The sequence below is a fragment of the Mus musculus genome, chromosome 17 (assembly GCF_000001635.26).
Source record: "Mus musculus strain C57BL/6J chromosome 17, GRCm38.p6 C57BL/6J".
Classification (NCBI taxonomy): Eukaryota; Metazoa; Chordata; class Mammalia; order Rodentia; family Muridae; genus Mus; species Mus musculus.
Window position 1 is genome coordinate 47,278,769 of NC_000083.6, and position 19,469 is coordinate 47,298,237.

At 48.1% G+C, this 19,469-nt stretch overlaps 1 protein-coding gene across 2 annotated transcripts in view; it reads left to right on the forward strand.

Annotated features, from left to right (window-relative positions):
- Positions 1 to 19,469, forward strand: part of Trerf1 (transcriptional regulating factor 1) — a 221,384-nt gene that overhangs the window by 137,827 nt on the left and 64,088 nt on the right. For both annotated transcript variants that reach the window (NM_001097623.2, NM_172622.3), the window contains 1 exon segment: positions 7,974 to 8,088. The gene's annotated coding sequence lies outside the window, so the exon portion shown is untranslated.

A 19,469-nucleotide genomic window follows, 5' to 3' on the forward strand; every position in this document is an offset into this window, starting at 1 on the left:
TCTCCAGGTTTTACCCTTGCCATTTCTACAGCGGTGGAGTGTCTTTAATGGTGGAAGCAGCTAACGAGCTAAGATTTTCTTCCATGGGGGGTTTTTTGTTTGTTTGTTTAAGCATTATGGGGTTTTCTTTCCTCAAAAAAAAAAAAAATCAAAGAACTCTTTATCTAGAATTCATAGACCAAGGCTACGCCCTTGTTTTCCACATCTGCAGCCCCTGTCCTGTAAATGTTTCTTTAGCAAAGATATTATAGAAAATGAATTACTGCACCTTCTCAAAAGAAAGAAAAAAATCAATTCTTCATAACAATCTTTTCTTTAAAAAAAAAAAAAATCTGGCTTTTCCTTGTTCCAGGCTTGAATTGCCCTCTGTGTCACTGTTAGCCCCTTGACTTCTGTTCCCTGAAGGGGCTGAAAATTCTTTCCCCCACTTTGGGTTTCTATGTCTACTGTTTAGATAAGTTCCACAGTCCCCGTACCTGCCGTGTAACCAAACAGGGCCTGGCCCACTGTTCAAATGCTTCCTCCACGGTCCCTCTCTCTCCCCATGGTAACTGGGCATCAGCCCTCTGATTTCAGCACCCATCCTTCCACTGACCAGAGGACACTTGGCCTTGGAGCCTTTCTGCTCCTTCTGCAGGCTGTAATCTGGAACATGCTCCTTATCTTGCACCATGCCTGCAGGCAGACTTCACTAATTACGTGTGTGTGTGTGTGTGTGTGTGTGTGTGTGTGTGTGTGTGTGTGTGTGAAGGCAGGTGCCCAGGGGAAGGGCCCACGAGATCCCCTGGGACGGGGAGCTCCTGGTGGTTGTGAGCCTCCAACATGGATATTGGGAGCCTAACTTGGGTCCTCTACCCGAGCAGTACACACTCCTAACCACTGAGCCATCTCTCCAGCTCCAGTTTTAGTGATTTTTTTAATTGAAATATACCAGTTGTGATGCCCGGAGAAGCCATTGGTCCTCACATCCCAGCACAGCAAGGAATCATGGGAAGATAGCAGAATCTGACTCTAGCTCGGGGGTGAGGACTGAGCCTCTTGCAACCCTGAGACTCCCATCTGAGGACCATGCTTTGAGTAAGACAGGCTGAGTCTTTTATGTGAGGAGCTTGTTCACATCTGGGCTGAGTAGTCCTTATCTGACTGGGGCCTACAGTGTTTCTGACTCCAGATTTTGAAACATCTGCCTGTATTCATGGGATTTCTTGGGGACCCGAGCATACACATAAATACTCAGTTGTTTCTTATGTATGTTACCTATACAAGATAAAAGTCACTTTGAGTCATGTTCTAAGATGTTTTTATTGAATTGATTAGTATTATGCATGTGTGTCTGTGTGCACGCATGCCACCATTGAGGTCAGAGGACACCTCTGAGCAGCCGGTTTTTTCCTTCTATCCCAGCCTCTGGCAATTGCGCTCACCCATGGTGCTTGTGCGGCCGGCACCTGCTGAGCTACCTCACTGGCCCATAACTCCCCGTGGTTTTTAAAGACTATGTTCATGAAATAATGTTACAGTGTAGATCTGTCTTCCTCCCTTGCTTGTTTTGTATTATCAAAGAAGATCTCACTCTGTAACCAGAATGGTCGTACACTCACGAGAAGCCTTCTGCCTCAGCCTTCCAAATGGTGGGGATACAGCTGTGAGCTGCCATACTGGCTGATAGTGTAGCCTTTCCTCCCTGTGGTGATCCAGATTTTGAAGCCCTTCAGATTAGGGATGTGGAGCCAAGGCAACCCCCAAAAATGCCATCTCTGCCACCTGGAAGAGGCTGTTCGAATCACAAGGTGGCAGGCAATGGGGATTATGTTCTGTTAAATCAAACATATTTCTTGTTAACGTGGCCTCTCTGAGCCTGAGGCTCCTCGTCTGCAAAACAGAGCAAACAATGGCCTTGCTGCCCTTCAGTGCAATTCTGAGTTGGGGGCCTTTGAAAGCACCACACCCAGTGCCTGGCATACAGTCAGAACTTAATAAAGGGCAGCCATGGTTACTGGCTATTCTAAAGAAAAGCTACCATTTACACCTCCCAGGCTGTGCCTGAAGACCGGTCATTCCACTGTTGCTCAGCATGCTCTTTAAGAATCCTAGGGCCGCCGGGCATGATGGTGAACGCCTTTAATCCCAGCACTTGGGAGGCAGAGGCAGGCTGATTTCTGAGTTCAAGGCCAGCCTGGTCTACAGAGTGGGTTCCAGGACAGCCAGGGCTGCACAGAGAAACCCTTTCGAGTAAGTACTATTCCACCTTATGCACTCGTGCCTCTGTCTGTCCGTTCTTCACTCGACACATTGGGCGCATGTCTACCTCTTTGGCTGTTGTGCCAGATGGTGACTTAAGAACACACGTGCCCCTCAGTTCTTTCTGGTTATTTGCCTGGGACTAGAATTCTCCCATCTTCCTATACCCACTTGGTGAGGATCATTGAATGGGAAGGAAAAATAAGTGAATTTTGACATTCTGCCGCTGCCCAGGATAGCTAGAGCTGTTTTAAAGAAAAGCTGGAGGTGTTGTTTGTTTGTCTGTTTGTTTGTTTGTTTGTTTGTTGATTTTTGAGACAGGTGTCTCTGCATAGCCCTGGTCTGGAACTCACTGTGCAGCCCAAGCTGGGTGCAAACTCCCAGAGATCCACCTGCCTTTGCTTCCGCAGGATTAAAGGTGTGCGCCAACACGCCTGGTTAGGGTAGAGACTTTTGCTCCAGGTACTTGCATGTACTTCAGGAGCACATGTGATACCTGTGTATGTGGGGTAGTGCCATGGCACCTGTATGGGGGTCAGAGGACAACAACTTTTGGGCATCTGCTTCCTCCTTCTACCTTGATGTAGGTCCCAGACATTGAAATTAGGTCCATGGGCTTATGTGACTAAGACATAAGAAGACCCTCTTCCTTAAGGCCGTTGGTCTCAATGTTGGCCACATACTTCAAACACCTGGCCAGATGAAGGGACCTGCCTGGATCTCATGATGGCCTCGTGGTGGAGTTCTCACATCCACATCTCACACAAAATGAAAGGGATCCTTTTCTCAGCCTCTGTGGAGGGGTGGGGCATCCAGAGAAAGGAAGAGTTACTTGGAGAACATCTATGAGTTTCTCCATATCTAATGTGCTCTCGCTCCTCTTAAAAATTCTCTCTTGGGGTTGGCAAGATAACTCAGTGGATGAAGGCACTTGCAGCCAAGCCTGATCCCCTGAGTTCCATCCTTGGCCCCACCTGATGAAAGAGAACCAACTTCTTCCTGCATATTGCCCTCTGACCCTGAAACCTCCATAAATACAGGCACATAATGATAGATGATAGATAGATAGATAGATAGATAGATAGATAGATAGATAGATAGATGATAGATGAAGAAAGTGCAGTCTCCTTGCACCATCTCCACAGAGGTGAATCCATCTGACAGATGACTGGTAGCTTGGGTATGGATATAACGCCACAACAAAGGCATTTGCAGGAATGAAGATTCTGTGAGACTCCAGTTCAAGGATGCAGGCATCATGGCAGGGAAAGTTATGGTGGCTTGAGCAGGAACTGTCTGGCCATGTTGCATCTGCAGTTAAGGACTGACAGCTTTGAATGTGTGCTTACATAGTCTCAGACCCCTGACCATGACTGATTCTGCTCTCTTCCTCCTTCTCTTCCTCTTCTTCCTCTTTCCCCTTCTTCTCTTTCTCCCATCCTCTTTCCCCTTCTCCTCCTCCTCATCCCCCTCCCCTCTTCCTCCTCCTCCTCTTCCCCCTCCTCTTTTCCACTTCTTTCTCTTTTTTCTTCCTCTCCCAGCCCACCCCTCTTTCCCTTCCCCTTTTCCGATCTGTGCCAATTTCTAGCTTACTGTGGGTGGCAAGAAGAGAATTCTTCACACTTCATTGGGCCCAGCTTCCTGTCTGGGAAGTCCAGTAGGCTATATCCTGTGTCCCTCCCTTCCGAGGCAGACCCCACCCCTGCCTGTTCCTTCCATTTCAGCTGCCATCTGGCTGAAGGGAGCAGCCTCTCTGACTTGGGCTTCCAGGCGCCCATTTGCAAGGGTTCATTTCTGTTTAATACTGTGGTTCCTTCAAGGCTCAGTCTTGGGGCAGGCAAGATAGTGCAAGTAATGAAACCCCTTGCCTCCAGGCCCGACAACCCAGGACCCACACAGTGGAAGGAGAGAACCAACTCCCAAAACGTGTCTTCTCCTTCACAGCAGCACCATCATTCACAGTCATACACACACATAGACAGATACACAGACACACACACAGAGAAACATACACAGAGGCACACACACACCACACAGATGCATTCTATACACACAAACATACCAATCAGTGCAATGGGGGGGGGGGGAGAGAAACACATTTTAACTTCACTCTTCATTCCTCCCTGATTCTAACAGCCATGTAGTAGTGAACCAATATTTGTCACCTTCCTTGTGCAGGAGGGAAACTGAGGCTCAGGTGGAGGACAAACATGTGGAGGACAAGAGATCTGGCTTGGTTGGCGGCCTGTTGTTGACCATGACTCCTTGGAAAGACATGCTTCCTGCCAGAGTGTCTTTGACGGTCACATGGGAAACAGTCCAGTCCATGAGGAGGGCTGGCAGTGGGCAGAGGAAGGGCTGGGTGCATTGTGCCCAGACTCAGCCATTCAGTTTTGTGGACTTGGGCAAATCACCAGGCCTTGGTTTCCTAGTGACCTCCAGGAATGTGTACGATTTTGTAGTGTATGTGGTGTGTGTGTGGGGTGTGTGTGTGTGTGTGTGTGTGTGATCGTATCTGTTGTGTTTTTTTATCTGTTGCTTTGAGACTGGGCAGCTCGCCATCCCAGGGCTTGTCTAGTAGGCTAAACTGGCCCCAGGCCCCCTCCCGCCCTCACCTTCCCATCACTGTAACGACAGGAATCTTCCACATCACACCTGATTTTCCCCCAGTCTCTGAGGATTCCTCTTGATATTCCCATAGAGGGAGGTCATGGCTCCCAGAAGTCAAGGCCGAGTGGTCTCAGGTGACTCCAGTGCTTGTTGTTTGGCTTAATTACAAGTGGGTCAGCAAGTGAGTGCTTGGATGAATTGAGCTAGTTATTCTCCCCTTGATTCCAGCCAATCATTCCATCTTAGTAAGAAAGGGCAAGTATAGATTGTAATTATCTATTCTGTGTGTGTGCGTGTGCATGTGCATGTGTGTGTGCACGCGCCAATGCCAGAGTGTCTTTCTTCCGGTGTCTCTCTTCCATCACTCTCTAACTTAATTTTTGAGACACGACCTCTCACAGAGCTGAAACGTCACAGACTCCACTAGATGGCTGGCCCAGCACCGAGTGCAGACCCAGGGCCACTGTGCCTGTCTTTCTCATGGGTTCCAAGGAATCAAACTCCAGGTCTCTTGCGTGAGCAGCAGGCATTTTATCACGTCTCTCCCCGGCCTGCAACTGCCTATTTATGTCTCTCTGTGAAGAGCTCGTCCAGAGAGAACTAGACGGGCACCCAGAGCCTGAGATACAGGAGATGACAGCTGAGTTGCTGGTCTGAGCTCACGGCTTACTCAGGAGACAAGCCTTTGCAAGGACTCATGGTCCACGGGGGAGCCTGGGGCGAGGGCTGTGAAGAGATGCCCAGCTCCCCAGAACTCAGTCTTTCCCTCTCTCGTCTCTGGCTTCTCTTGGCTCCCAGGAGGTCGACTGTTCACTTGCCAGTAGCTGTATTAACTTTTTGTACACAAACACCTCTTCCCCAGAACCTTGTCTTTGCCGATGTTCGGGGCTAATGATGTACCATCTCTGGAACGGTACAGACGTGTGGCTTCAGCAAACTTCCGTTGCCATAGGAATGTTTACATCGAGCCTTCTTGATAGAATTTCATGAGCAGCCAACTCCAAAATTGCAGATCATTTAGGTTAAAAGCGGGAATAGGGGAGGGTGTGTGTTTGCATTAGAAAGAAAACAAGCTTTTGAAAGGAGGAGTTTTCTTCTTCAGGGCTAACTGCTTCTAAAGCCACTAGAGCTCTGAGCACTTTCTCTTGACTGTTCAGATGGGTGAGAAGGGCTTGGAATGCTTCCTTAGTTCAACTGAAAACCCCGTCCAGTCATGAAAGCAGTAGGGAGGTTTTATTATTGTCATTGTTATTATTATTATTATTTTAAACCTGGCTGTCATTAACAAAGAGTTTCCCTATGTATAATGTATATATAACATATTATATATTAATATATTTTCTGATATGTATACCTACATATTAATATTTTCTGATATATATAATTTAAATTAAGATGGCTTGTTGAGTAAAGGTGCTCCCTGAGCCTCACATAGTGGGAGAAGAGAGTGACTTCTGCAAGCTGTCCTCTGATTGCCACACAGTCACCATGATGCTTAACCCCTAGTGAACATGTATACGCGCTTATATGCACACATGCACAAATACAGTAAATACATCTGGTTTTAAATTTTCTTAAGATGTGTGTATTTTAAATTTGTGTGTCCTTGTATGTGTGATTTTGTGTTTTCCTACATACCTGTACTCACGGGCCCAGAGCTGGGTATCCAGTCTCTTGGGACTTAGCTTGCAAATGGTTGTGAGCTGCCGCCATGAGGGTGCTAGGAACTGAGTCTGCACCTTCTGCCCGAGCAGCCAGAGCTCCTGATTGGCCTGTTGGGTTTTTCCCCCTCCGTTGTTTTCCTGAGGCCGTGGCTCAGTGATTAAACAACGTGCCTCACAGGCATGAGGATCAGTTTGAATCCCAGAACTCACGTAAGCACTGGGAGGCCTAGCAACCTGCTTGTAATTCCAATACAGAGATAGGGTCCATGCAACAGCTGGTCCTTAACATTGAGATCGGAGCTCAACTGAAAACCCCATCCTGTCAGTAAAAGGGGAGCAACCAAGGAAGACTCCACAGCGGGTCTTGTGCCTCCATGCGTGTGCACACACACAGGTGCGGGAGATGCCACAGGGAGCAAACACTGTGGCCCTTCGAGATGTATTTTTCCATTCATGTTAATCAAGGTCTCTTTATTCTCGTTCAGAGAGGCATCTTGAGCCAGATTGGCAGGGGAAGGTGGCAATCGAGTGACAGATTGGGAGTTCCTGGCAGATTGTGGCAATCGAGTGACAGGGACCTATCTCCACATAGCGGGAGCCACTTTGCCAGAGTCCATGTTTTGGTTCCTCTTTCTGGAGAAAGACCCTTCGAATACATTTTCTGTAATCCAGGGGGTAACTTTGAAGCCACTTTTTATTTCTCGCCCCTCCAAATCCTCTGTACCAAGGCCCCAGCCAGACACCTAGGAAGGTGAAGCCCTTGGGTGCAAGTGTCTGTGCAGACGTGCTCCCCAGTGGTGCTCCAGGAATGGGACTTCACCAGGACAGTGTCCCTGTCTCAGTCTATGAGGGAATCCCAGAAACTGAGAGTAGACACTTAGGAACCACCACATCCACTCGACAATAATCAGCTAAAAAAGCTTTGATTTGGATATCTTTCAATTTCTCTAGCTGCAAATTTGTCTTAGATATCCGGACAGTATATGTCAATTTCTTAGAAATTAAGATGCAAAACAAGCCAGACCTTTGTTACAAATAGCTTGAGAAGTATCGTTTCACAGTACCTGTAGCTGTCTGTACAGACAGTTGGAGAAGTACTATGTCACAGTACCTGTAGTTGCACAGACAGTTGGAGAAGTACTGTGTCACAGTACCTGTAGCTAGGCACAGGCAGAGGAGTACTGTGCTGTAGCACCACATCTCCCTTTTAAATCTCTATTTTGGGGGAACCTCATCTACGTCATCTTAGCAGCCTCTTCCTCGGAATCCTTGCGGACACATTGGACAGCTAGGGAAGGTCTGTGGAGCGTGCGCCAGTCCACTGGCTCCCCCAGTGCCTAAGAGGGGCAAACAACATTTCAGGAACTCTTTGTGCTTTGGAATAGTAAGCTCCTCCGGGTGATGGTGATCTAGGCATAAGTGATTCGAGAGTGACCCTCCCTTCTCTTGTTCCCTCAGACCCGGGTCTCTTCTTCCCACCTGCCGAGCAGCATGTGAGCAGCATGACTGGCCAGCTGCAGGAGAAGCCCCCAGAGCCAGGACCGCGACACAGCCACCCGCTGCCAAGGTCAAGGTGAGCTTGCTTACTTGCTTGCTTCGAGGAAGCCGTTTCTAGAAGGCACTTCATTTAAACAAACTGTATGTGCTATTTGGGGTCTTCGTGGTGTGCTGGAAGAGCAGGAGGTATTGTGGAAAGGATGCACTTTAAAAAATTCATGCCCAGTCAGGCCCACACCTTTAATCCCAACTCATGGGAGGCAGGAAGATCTTTATGAGTTCAAAGCTAGCCTGGTCTACATAGTAAGTTCCAGGCTGGCCAAGGTTACACACAGTAAAAGCCTGGCTGAAAAGCATGCTAACCAACAAATACACTCATGTTGGGACTGGAGAGATGCGTCGTTGGTAGCGCACATGTTGGAATACCTAGAACCTGAGTTAAAGGCCAGGTACAATGGTATGCTCCCAGCGTCCCAGCAATGGAAGGTTAGGGCTTAGAGACAGGCAGATCCCTGGAGTTTATTCAGGAGCTAGTTTGGCATAATGGGGGGAAGTTCCAGCCCAATGAGAGACAAAAGGTAGAAGACATCTGACAAATGACACCCAAGGTTGTCTCTGACCATTTACACGCCACGCGTGCACACCCAGCTGATCTCATGCACACACACACAGACACACACACACATAGGAAGTGTGTTAGCCTAATAAGGCAAGCCTTCCTCATTCTGGTGTTTAAACGGCCAGGGCAGGGCAGAAAAGGACTTGGGCATTCTGGACCCAGGTCTGTGCTGGGGTCTCTTGGGGGATTTTGAATGAATGAATCTCTTACACGGTGACAGCCATTCAGAGTATCAGATAAGCCTACAAAGAGCTCGAGTTAGGTTTTGAGCACCTCCCAGCGGCTGCCAGCCGTCTGTAACTCCAGTTCCAGAAAGCTCTGAACCCTCCTTTGGCCTCCCTAGCACTGCAGACACATGACGCGCATACATCCATGCGTGCAAGCACACATACACCCCACAGAAAAATAAACAAACCTTTACAAAGAATCTCTGGGATAGAATGGAATTGCTAAGATTAGTCTGTGGTCTGGGACTCCCAGCTAATGCTAGACAGACCCGTATCCCTCACAGAGGTCAAGAGGAACCTCAGATCAGAAATGGCATGGGAGAGAACATTAGTTACTTTCCTGTTGTGACAAAACGTTTGACAGAAGTGAATTCCAGAGGGAGGATCTCTTTGGTTTTACAAGTGGTGAAGGACCTGGCCCATCACGGTGGCAGAGACTGGGCATACTGTGTCTGAAGTCAGGAAGCAGAGAGGGTTCAGCCCAGGTGTTCATCTCAAGGTCCTCTGCAGATCCGTCCTGCAACCCCAGCCCATGGGACCATGTCACCCATGTTCAGAATGGGTCATCATTCCTTAGTTACAGCTTCCTACATAATCTCAGAGACCCAGAAGTCTGTTTCCATAGTAATTCTAAGTCCTGTCAAGTTGACAGTGAGGATTGGCAGTCGCAGACACTTGGTGGAAAATCCTTCTTAACACTGGGTCTGATTCTGCTTCTTTGTGATTCTGTTAATCCCTCGCTAGTCTTCCAGACTCCCCTCAGTCTTTGCATTTGGAGAATTACCTCATGTTGCTACCTTTTGGGGGAGGGGGGTTGCATAAATCATTCCCAGACACTGGCGTCACTCACTCAGCTTGTCCCTTTGTCCTCTCTATATTGGAAAGGGCTTCATTAATTTCAGGGTCTGATCTGTCCCTTAGCTTCATCAACTTGTATCATTCTTGAGTCTTTCATTCCTCTCTCTGTTCAAGATAAGCCCGGCTGAGGCCCATATGGTGATACAATGTAGCCTTTGGTTTCAGCACCTGGGAGAGGAGGCAGGCAGTGTCCAGGCCAATCGCAGATAAATAGTTGGAACCTGCTCAAAAGAATGAGGAAGAGAAGGGAGAAAAGAGAGGGGTAGGGAGAAGACAGACAGACATAGTGTCCTAGTTAGGGTTTTACTACTGTGAAGAGACACCATGACCAAGGCAACTCTTATAAATGACAACATTTAATTGGGGCTGGCTTACAGGTTCAGAGTCTCAGTCCATTATTCTCAAGACAGGAACATAGCAACAACCAGGCAGGCATCGTGCAGGAGGAGCTGAGAGTTCTACATCTTCATCTGAAGGCTGCTAGCAGAGCACTGCCTTCCAGGCAACTAGGATGAAGGTCTTAAAGCCCATACCCACAGGGACACATCTACTCCAGCAGAGCCACACCTTCTAAAAGTGTCACTCCCTGAGCAGAGCATGTACAAACCATCACACCTGGGTTAGCCATGGCCTCTGTTCTTAAACATGTAGACTGATTAACAACTCTCAGAGTTTGCCATGTGTATTGAACTATTCTTATGGAATCCCTTGTGTTTTATCTAATTGATTTTTCTTAAATATTCTATAAGCCCATGAGATAGTATGCCTTCTTTAATTATTGCATTTAGTTTTATCTACTTGATAATACAATAAGGTTGACTTTAGGGTTGGATTTTGTTGGCTTGTTTGTGTTTGAGACAGGGTCTCTCTGTGTAACTTAGAACTCACCATATAGACCAGACTGGCCTTGAACTCTCAGATATACTTTGGCCTCTGCCTCCTGAATGCTGGGACTAAGGGCGTGCATTGCCACACAAGGTGTGATGGTCCTCTGTACTACTCAGGTCATCTGGACTTTATCTTTTCTGGTTCTGGATGGTGAATTTGTTCGTTATTGGGAAAGATGTGAGCTGGAACCCGGCTCAGTGGAGTTCTCTGGTCTGACAAGCATGAAGCGCCAGGGTCAATCCCCGGCACTTGTACAAACTCCTGAAAAGAGAGAGGAAAATGTGTTAAAATCTCTCATTAGGTTCCTCAATCGCTCCTCACAATGCCGACATTTTTACTTTATTTTAAAGCACCACTCTCTTTGGTCAGTGTCTATCTTGCTGGGTAGATTAGTACAATTCTGTCATCCAAACACTGGGAAGCTGAAGCAGGAGGATTCTGAGTTCAAGGCCTGCTGAGATACTGATTTGAGATTCTGACTCTTAAAAGCCATTAGGAAAAAAGAAAAAAAAAAGATTTACTGACATAGCTTATTGGTGGGTTGCGGTCACTGTGCCCTGTGAACATGGTCGTGACTTTTCTGTTCTGCACTCTGAAATGGTCTCCCCCTTTGTTCCACTCTCAATCTTAATATTTTAATTAAATAAATTTAATTAAAATCTATGTATTCTGGGCCTGTTTTCAGTGGTTACTCTGAATATTTTAACAGTTATATTAAAGTCTAAAATTAAATGTTTCTCTCCTCCCAAACACGACAGAATCACAGACTGACTTAATAGTCCTTGTTACCTCTCCCAGCTCACATACTATAGTTTTCTTGTGTTTTTCCTTGATTCTATGTTTTCCCTAAAATCAGACACTCTTTTATAGTCTTGATACAGATTTTTCTCTCTCATGTCTGTTCATTTTTCTTTTCTCAGACTTGGGGATTATTCTTTTCTCAAATCTGGAATCATTTCTCAGCTCCCTGATTTGTGAAGTTTGTAGGTGACAACTCTTTGGGATTTTGTGTATGTCTGTTTAAAGGTTTTAACTTTTTTTTTTTTTGTTGGTTTGTATTATCAATTACTTTTCTTGTGGTCATAACAAAATATCTGACAAAAGCAGGTTCGGGGTTTCGTTTTGGCTCACAGTTTGAAAAGCCCATCATGGCAGAAGTCAGGGTCCATGAGACTGAAGCAAATGGTCACAGTGACCCAAAGTCAGAAAGCAGAGGATTGAGTGCTGATGGCCAGGACTCCAGCCCAGGGGCTGATACCACCCATGCTTATACATTTAAACTGGATTTTCCCACCTCAATTAGCCTAATCTACATAATCCCTCACAGACAGCCCAGGGGGTTGTTTCCATGGTCATTCTAAACCCTATCAGTTTAACAGTCAAGGTTGGGGACCAGGGTGTGGGAAGTGCTTTATCTTGTTTTGTTTTGAAAGGTGCACCCAGACCTCTGGCACTGACTGTTCTTGTTTTAGACAGGGTCTCACTGTGTAGTGTTGGCTAGCCTTAAACTCAGAGATACCCATTAACTCGAGGTAATGGCCTGTGTGCCTTAATTGTCTCAATTAGAAATGTTGAGTAGAGTCTATAGCCATCACACCGGAATGCACCTGATCTTGTCTCATCTCAGAAGCTAAGCAGGGGCAGGCCTGGTTAGTCTTCGGATGAGAGACGTGACGAGCAGAACGTCTGCTGTTCTATCCCGCCAGAAAGTCCCCCACGTACCATAAGAGTATTTTTGAGCAGAAACTTCTAACTTTTCACAGAAGAATGAACCAAGGCCCAGAGAAGCCACTATGACACCCTAGTCTGAGAGGACTAGAGAGGATTATGTCCCACTCCAGTCTCTTTTACCCCACCTTCCCTGTCCCCAAGACCACCAGTGACCAATTCGGACAATGATATTCACAAAGAATATCCGTTGGTGTCTGGGTGCTTTAAGTAGCAGGATGGTGGCTTTGTGAGAGTTGTTCGAGCTTATTGTTTTATCTCTCATGAGACAGGAAGTGGGCTCTGCGTATTCGGTGGCCCGATTCTTCAGTGGTCACCAGCAAACCTTCCTGCTTTGTTCCCAGAGTCAGGTGCCCAGTGCATCTCTGTTAGACCCTGACTTGCTCTTCCTCACTTTTGCCCTTTTCCTGTGTAGCTTCTAACACAGCTACCCCGTCCTTTCTGCTGTGGCTCTTTCTGTTTCCCTCTGGTTAGCCCTTTGTGGAGGACAGCTGTGGAGCACCTGGGTTGGGTGGAGGACAGCTGTGGAGCACTTAGGTCAGGTGGGGGGATGACTATGGAGCACCCAGGTTGGGTGGAGGACAGCTGTGGAGCATCTGGGTTGGTTGGAGGACAGCTGTGGAGCACCTAGGTTGGGTGGAGGACAGCTGTGAAGCACCTGGGTTGGGTGGAGGACAACTGTGGAGCACCTGGGTTGGGTGGAGGACAATTGTAGAGCACCTGGGTTGGGTGGAGGACAGCTGTAGAGCATCTGGGTTGGATGTGAGATGCCTGTGGGGCAGGAGAAAAAGTTAAGTGTGACCCAGCTACAGCATTTCTTGTCCCCTCAGGACAGCAGACAGAGCTGTTCCGGGACTGGGGTGAATTGTGGAGAGCTTGTAACCCAGGTCCTGGATGTCATTGTAAGCACTTGACAAAGCTGTCTGACCAAAAGCAATTTAGGGGATAAGAAGGTTTATTTCAGCTTACAGGTTACAGTCCACCATTAAGGAAAATCAAGGCAAGAACTCAAGCAAGAGCTTGAAGCTAGAACACTGTGTGCTGGCTCACTCATACACCATGCGTAGCTAGATGCTTTCTTACACAACCCTGGACCAACAGCCCAGGGAATGGTGGCACCCACCGTGGGTTGGACCCTCCAACATCAACTGATGATCCAGATAATTCCCCACAGACAGGATTCCAGGCCAATCTGATGTAGGCAGTTCTTGGCTAGAGGCTTTCTCCTCAGCTGACTCTAGGCTGTGTAGGGTTGGCAGTGAGAGCTAAGGAGAGCAGTTCTCAACCGGATGCTGTGAGACCAGAACCCTTTGTAGCCAGCGCTTTTGTTCAGTGGTGCTTTGAAGTGGACAGAGCTGGTTTATGGAACACAAGTGGAGGTGGGAATCTGGTGTGAAGGAATCCCAGCCTCGATACTGATTACAGTGTCTGAACTGGAGCATGATAGATAGATAGATAGATAGATAGATAGATAGATAGATAGATAGATAGATAGATAGAGGAAGGAACAAACAAACTAAAATGGGTACAACTATACTCTTGTGGACCCAGCCATTTGGTGGCAGAAGCAGGAAGATCATTTCAGATTAGAAATTCAGGGCCTGTCTGTGGAACCCATTTCAAACCCAAATAGCTGGACATGGTCGTTCACACATATTATCCTAACACTCGGAAAGCTGATGCAGAAAGATCACTATGAGTTTGAGGGCAGCCTGGGCTACAGATAGTATTTCAGGCCAGGCCGGTCTACAGAGTGACATCTTTTCTCAATCAATCAATAAATAAATATCAAACGATCAGAGGCAAGACACAGCTCATGGCTAGCCATTGCTTGCAGCAGGTATCAGCCTTGGGTTCTTGAAAAGAGCCTGAAATATCCCATCCTCCATACACACTCCTGTGTCCTGTTCTGTGATGTGCCACGAGAGGTGCTGGAGCCTCTCGCTGTGGTCTGTTCCCTTATGGAGCCTTATGAAGGGCGGTCTGGCTGCCCATAACCATGGTCCTCTGGCCAGGGAAGAAGGATCTTCAACATCCATTCACCTCCATTCTGTGTGTGCACCAATTACGCATGGGGTGATGGGCGTGCCATAGCAGGAGCGCAGGGTCAGAGGTCAGCTCTTTGGACTCCCTTCCACTGTTACATGGTCTCCAGGGAATCAAGCTGAAGTTGCCGGATTTATGTGGCAGACACCTTTACCCACCAAGCCATCTTCCCGCCCCCGCCTTCAGCTGTCTTCGCCTCTGCTTGGTGGTTTTCTGCACTACCAGGTTTATCTCAGGCCACTTCCTGATTTGATATCGATCAGGTACCCACTTTTGCCTCAGGGACTGCTACTTTTAGTGACTCTGGGCTCTGTGTGGTGAACGTGTAGCATCAAAAAGGCATAGCCAAAGAGTTGCCTAAAGAACCAAATATCTTCACTTAGAAAGGAAGCTGAGGGAGAGAGTGCTGTGCCTGTGAGGGGTCAGGGAAGGCTTCCTGGAGGAGGAAGACTTGCATTGAGTCAGTGGCTCCAGTAGGTGAGATGGCAGCAGAGGGAGTTTGGGTTCTACAACGTTTGGCTGTAGAAATGGTGGGGTCTAGTCTTAGAGACCAGTAACTGTTCTCATAGGCAGTAAGTGCCAGCTAGTGGCTTCCAGGCCCACAGATGGCCTCCATGGCCCCTCCCGAAGGTTCCGCCAGCTGTTAGCATATCCAAAGTCCTATGAAGTCCTACTGTGTGCCCCCAGGCTCCTGAGTCGTCTAGCCATCCACAAACATCATCAACTTGTGTGCTTCTGCCTTAAGTTTTCCCAGAACCTGGGTCACCAAGCTCAGGAATTGGCATCTTTCTCTAAAACTGTAAGGACCAAACTCTATTCAAACTACCTCGTGTTGCTTGGTTGTTTGGGGAGGGAGGGGGTTGCTAGGCAACCTGGGTAAGGGGGTGGATGGGATTAGGGAAAGGTTTTTCTCTTCCCATACAGTTAGGAGAAGGTGTCCTGATGTTCTCAATCAAATGAGTGGCTAGGCCCATACGCCTGGGGCTAGAGGCCCAACCCCACCAGTAAACCTCAGAGTCTATTAACAGCCTCTCTGCTGGGTGAGTCACCCTTCCTGCCCCTCCTTACCTCTACTTACTCAGGGCTCTGAGGCCAGACTGATCCTTCCATCCAGCTGGCTTGGCCCAGGGCGAGCTCAATGAGATTAACTATTTAACTATTTCCCACTGGTGAATTCCCCGAGGCAGCTGAGCCCTGGTTGAAGCAAGGGCTTGTCCTGGATACACCCATGGAGATAATTCCAGAACCAGGAAGCAGGGTGCAGCGCATCCAGGACTGTCTGAGGAGCCTGGGGTGCCAGAGGCACTGGGTATAAAGCCAGGAGGTGTCCCGGGCTGAGGGCCCCTGTGCTGTCAGGGTTACATAATAGCTGACAGAAACATGCTCTCAAGTGAGTCTTTAAGTGCTCCTCTGGAGACTGGCCATCAGCACAGCATGATGACAGAGTGAATGTCTTGCTCCTAAAACTACCTTAAGTCCCTGACCTGCACTGGTCGTAACACGTGCGCCATTCTGATATGTTCTGATTTCTGTGTTTACTTGTTTGCGTGTGGACATTTGAGGCAGGGTCTCTCAAACTCTGTAGCCGAAACTGGCCTTGAGCCCAAGATGCTCCTCCCCTGTCAGCCACCATGGTCAGCTATGTATTTTTTACATGTGTGTGCATGTGTGCATGCCTGTGTGCATTTGTGTGTGCGCGCACGTGTGCTTGTGCATGTGGAAGCCAACGGACAATCTCAAGTGTCTTCCTTGTCTTTTATGACAACCGCCCCTTGGCCTGGAACTCCCAGATTAGGCCAGTGAACTCCAGGAATCCTCCCTGTCTCCACTGCCCAGCGTTGGGTACAGTGTCCAAGGAGGCCAGAAGAGACGGGGTTAGGACCCTGGACTGGAGTTACAGGTCATTTGAACCATCATGTGCGTGCTGGAAACCAAACCCAGGTTGTCTGGAAGAGCAGCCAAGTGCTTTTAACTGCTGAGCCTTCTCCTCAGCCTTCCTCCCCACAATGGGCTGCTCTTTGGGGACCCTCTAAGATACCAGTGTGGAGGAGGATCTACTGTTTCAAGCCCTGGTCCAGGATTTTTGGGGTGTCCCGGGGAGCACCTAGAGAAACTCCTCACACTGAGTTCCCTCTTGAAGCTCAGGGTCCTGTGTTCTGCAGAAGCAGAGCCTGGGGTATAGGACAGGAAGTCACTTGCCCAACAGGGTCCCAGAGCTGGCCCTTCTCTGTTTGGTCCAGCTTATCTTTTTGTGAGGTTTGCATTTCCTGAATCTTCGGCAGCTGGATGGGGGTGGGGAGTAGGGTAGGGGAAGTGGGCTTAAAGGAGCCCTATCTGAGACTGTTTAAATTTCCGGTGACGAGGAGATATTAAATATTATTTACAGTAGTCTGTGAGCCTGGAATCCAGCAGACACAGGGGGGAGACTCGGTTGGAATCCAGAAGACCAAGAGGAGAGGAAGGGATGGCCACGTGAGGGCTAGTCAGAGGCAGCAAGACACAGTGATGACACAGAAATAAATGGGAGTTTGTGTTCTCCCGCCTCCACGGGACTCCATGGAGATTCACGTGCTTGGACCTCTGGACTTCTGCCTCCCTGGGGCTCCCGTCACTCAACTTGGAATGAGTTTGCATCCATAGAAATTGTGGTTGTCCGTGTCCCTTGTGTTGTTTTTAGAGAGCTCATTCTGACGTCTCAGAGGCTGCTATGAGGTCTGAAGGCATTCCCTGGTAGCGGGGAAAGTCCGTCAGAGCAGATGAATGGGAGCTGAGGCCACTTCCGGCCCTCATCTCCGGGATAGTCCGGCTAGACGGCATGTGCCTAGTTCCTCAGAGTGACCATCATTCAGTGGGAGGAAAAGTTGTAACCCAAAATAATGCAATGGTGACCGTGCTGCCAGTTTCCTGAGAGTGTGGCCTTCTGGACACAGGAAATGACAGGCAGGGAACATGGGTAGGCTGGGATCACTCCCGGTGCCTGGCTGCATGCTCTTCGGCTTCTCATTAATAGATATTATTATATTTTTTGTTGTTTTAAATTTTAAAAATAATTTTACATGTATGAGTGTTTTTGTCTGCCTGTATGTTTATGCGTAATATGTATACAGTGACTGTGGAGGCCAGAAGAGGGAATATGATCTCTTGGAACTATAGTTGGTTGTAAGCTGAATTGGACCCTGGGCCTCTGGAAGAGCCTCTAGTATGCCCCTAACACTGATTGATATATCTATCTATCTATATCTATATCTATATAGATATATAGATATATAGATGTGCATATATATATATATATACATTAGTACAGAGAGGCTTTGAATATGAAATCCTCCTGCCTTAGCATCCTACAGACATTGCTGTGTGTCATCTGGCAATGACACCATGATTTTCTTTTCCTGGACCCCAGAGAACAGAGTCGCATCTTGAAGAGTCTCAGGTTTGGAGTTGGAGCTTTTGTAGTCAGGCAGTCTTGGAGTCCAGGGTCCTGGGGAAGGGAAAGGAGCCAGCTGTGCTTCACAGGAGGCACATGTAACTTCAAGAATGTAGGGAAATGGGGAAGAGGGACCCTTTAGTTACATCATATGGATGTGTCACCAGTAGCCCCCTGGAAGCCTGGAGTCTGGTGGCCTGAGGCCTGTACACAGTTAGGAGAATGTTACAGCTGCAGATGGGCGTGGCCTAAACAGCATCTGGCCTGGGTTCTGACACACCTTTGTTACCACTAATACCTGGTTAGAGAGTCTGGCCTGGCCCGTAGCCACATTCTGCTCCACCTACACACTTGCATACACATGCACACGTGTGTCAGCAGGAACCCCAGGCAGCTGCCTATGAAACCAGGCGGTGGTGTGAGCTTTAGACTCTTTGGTGACTGCTCTGCCTGAGCCTTCTTCCCTTGAGGTTTTGGATCTGTAACTGTGGAAGCACCCTTTTCCTGGGGGCAGGGTAAGCAGGGTCATTAGTTCTTCCTGGAAGAGGATTGCAGCCTGCCGAGGCTTCTCTCTTTCCTCTTGAATCCACTTCACTCTCCTAACTGACAAAGGGAAGGCCGAAGGTTACCCAGGAAACAAATCACCAAACCCAACTAGTCACGGCTGAGTCACTGGGCCAGGTCTGAACTGCATCCATGCTAGAACTAAACATCAGAAAGCTCACCCCATCCAACGCTGTACCCATCCGCAGTGGAGTGTGGCCCTTAGTTGCATTGGAAAGGGTAGCCATTCCTGTCCCTCTCTGCAGACACCAGGATTGAGAGCAGTGGCTCAGCAGCTAAGAGCCCTGCCTGCTTGTGCAAGGACCCAGGTTAAAGTTTTCATCACCCACAAGGTGACTCACAACCAACCTGAAATTGCAGTTTCGGGAGATCTGATGCCCTCTTCTGGCCTCCAGAGGCTCTAGGCCCGTGTGCAGTGCAAGCAAACACGCGTGAGCATAAAATAGAAATAATTGTTTTATGAGGGGAGGAAAAAAAAAACATCAAGAAGGGGGTTCTGAGGCTGAGGAGACGCTCAGTCAGTAAAGTGTTTGTCATGCGAGGATGTGAGTTCAAGACCCAACCCTCAAGTAAAAGGCCAGACATGGTGGCTTATATCCCAGTGCTGGGAAAGTAGAGATGAAGGGTTCCCTGGGGATATCCTGGGCAAATCAGGTAGCTCAGGTCTCAAAGAACAAAGTAGATGGAGCCTAAGGGAAAACAGCCCCCGACCTACCCACGCACAGCAAAACACATGCCCCCGAGCCAAGCGGTGTGGACCTGTGGATCTTCCTCACCTGGCTGGTACAAAGTTGGGATTCAAACCCTGACCTTCTGACTCCAGATGCTGACCTTGTGAGGAAGGCTCTCTGCCTATGGTGAGATGTTCGAGATGAAGGACTTTTAGCCTTTTAAGCATCATTCATTCATTCATTCATTCATTCATTCATTATTAGTGGAAAGTACACCATGTTCCCTCTTATTTTACATATGTGAGTTTATGCGCATGCAGTGCCTGCGGGAGACCAGAAGAGGGAGTCAGAGCCCCTGAAGTGTATCTCGTGGCAAGGGGCCAGATCTGAGGATGCAGTATCAGACTCCATCCTTTACCAACTCAGGAA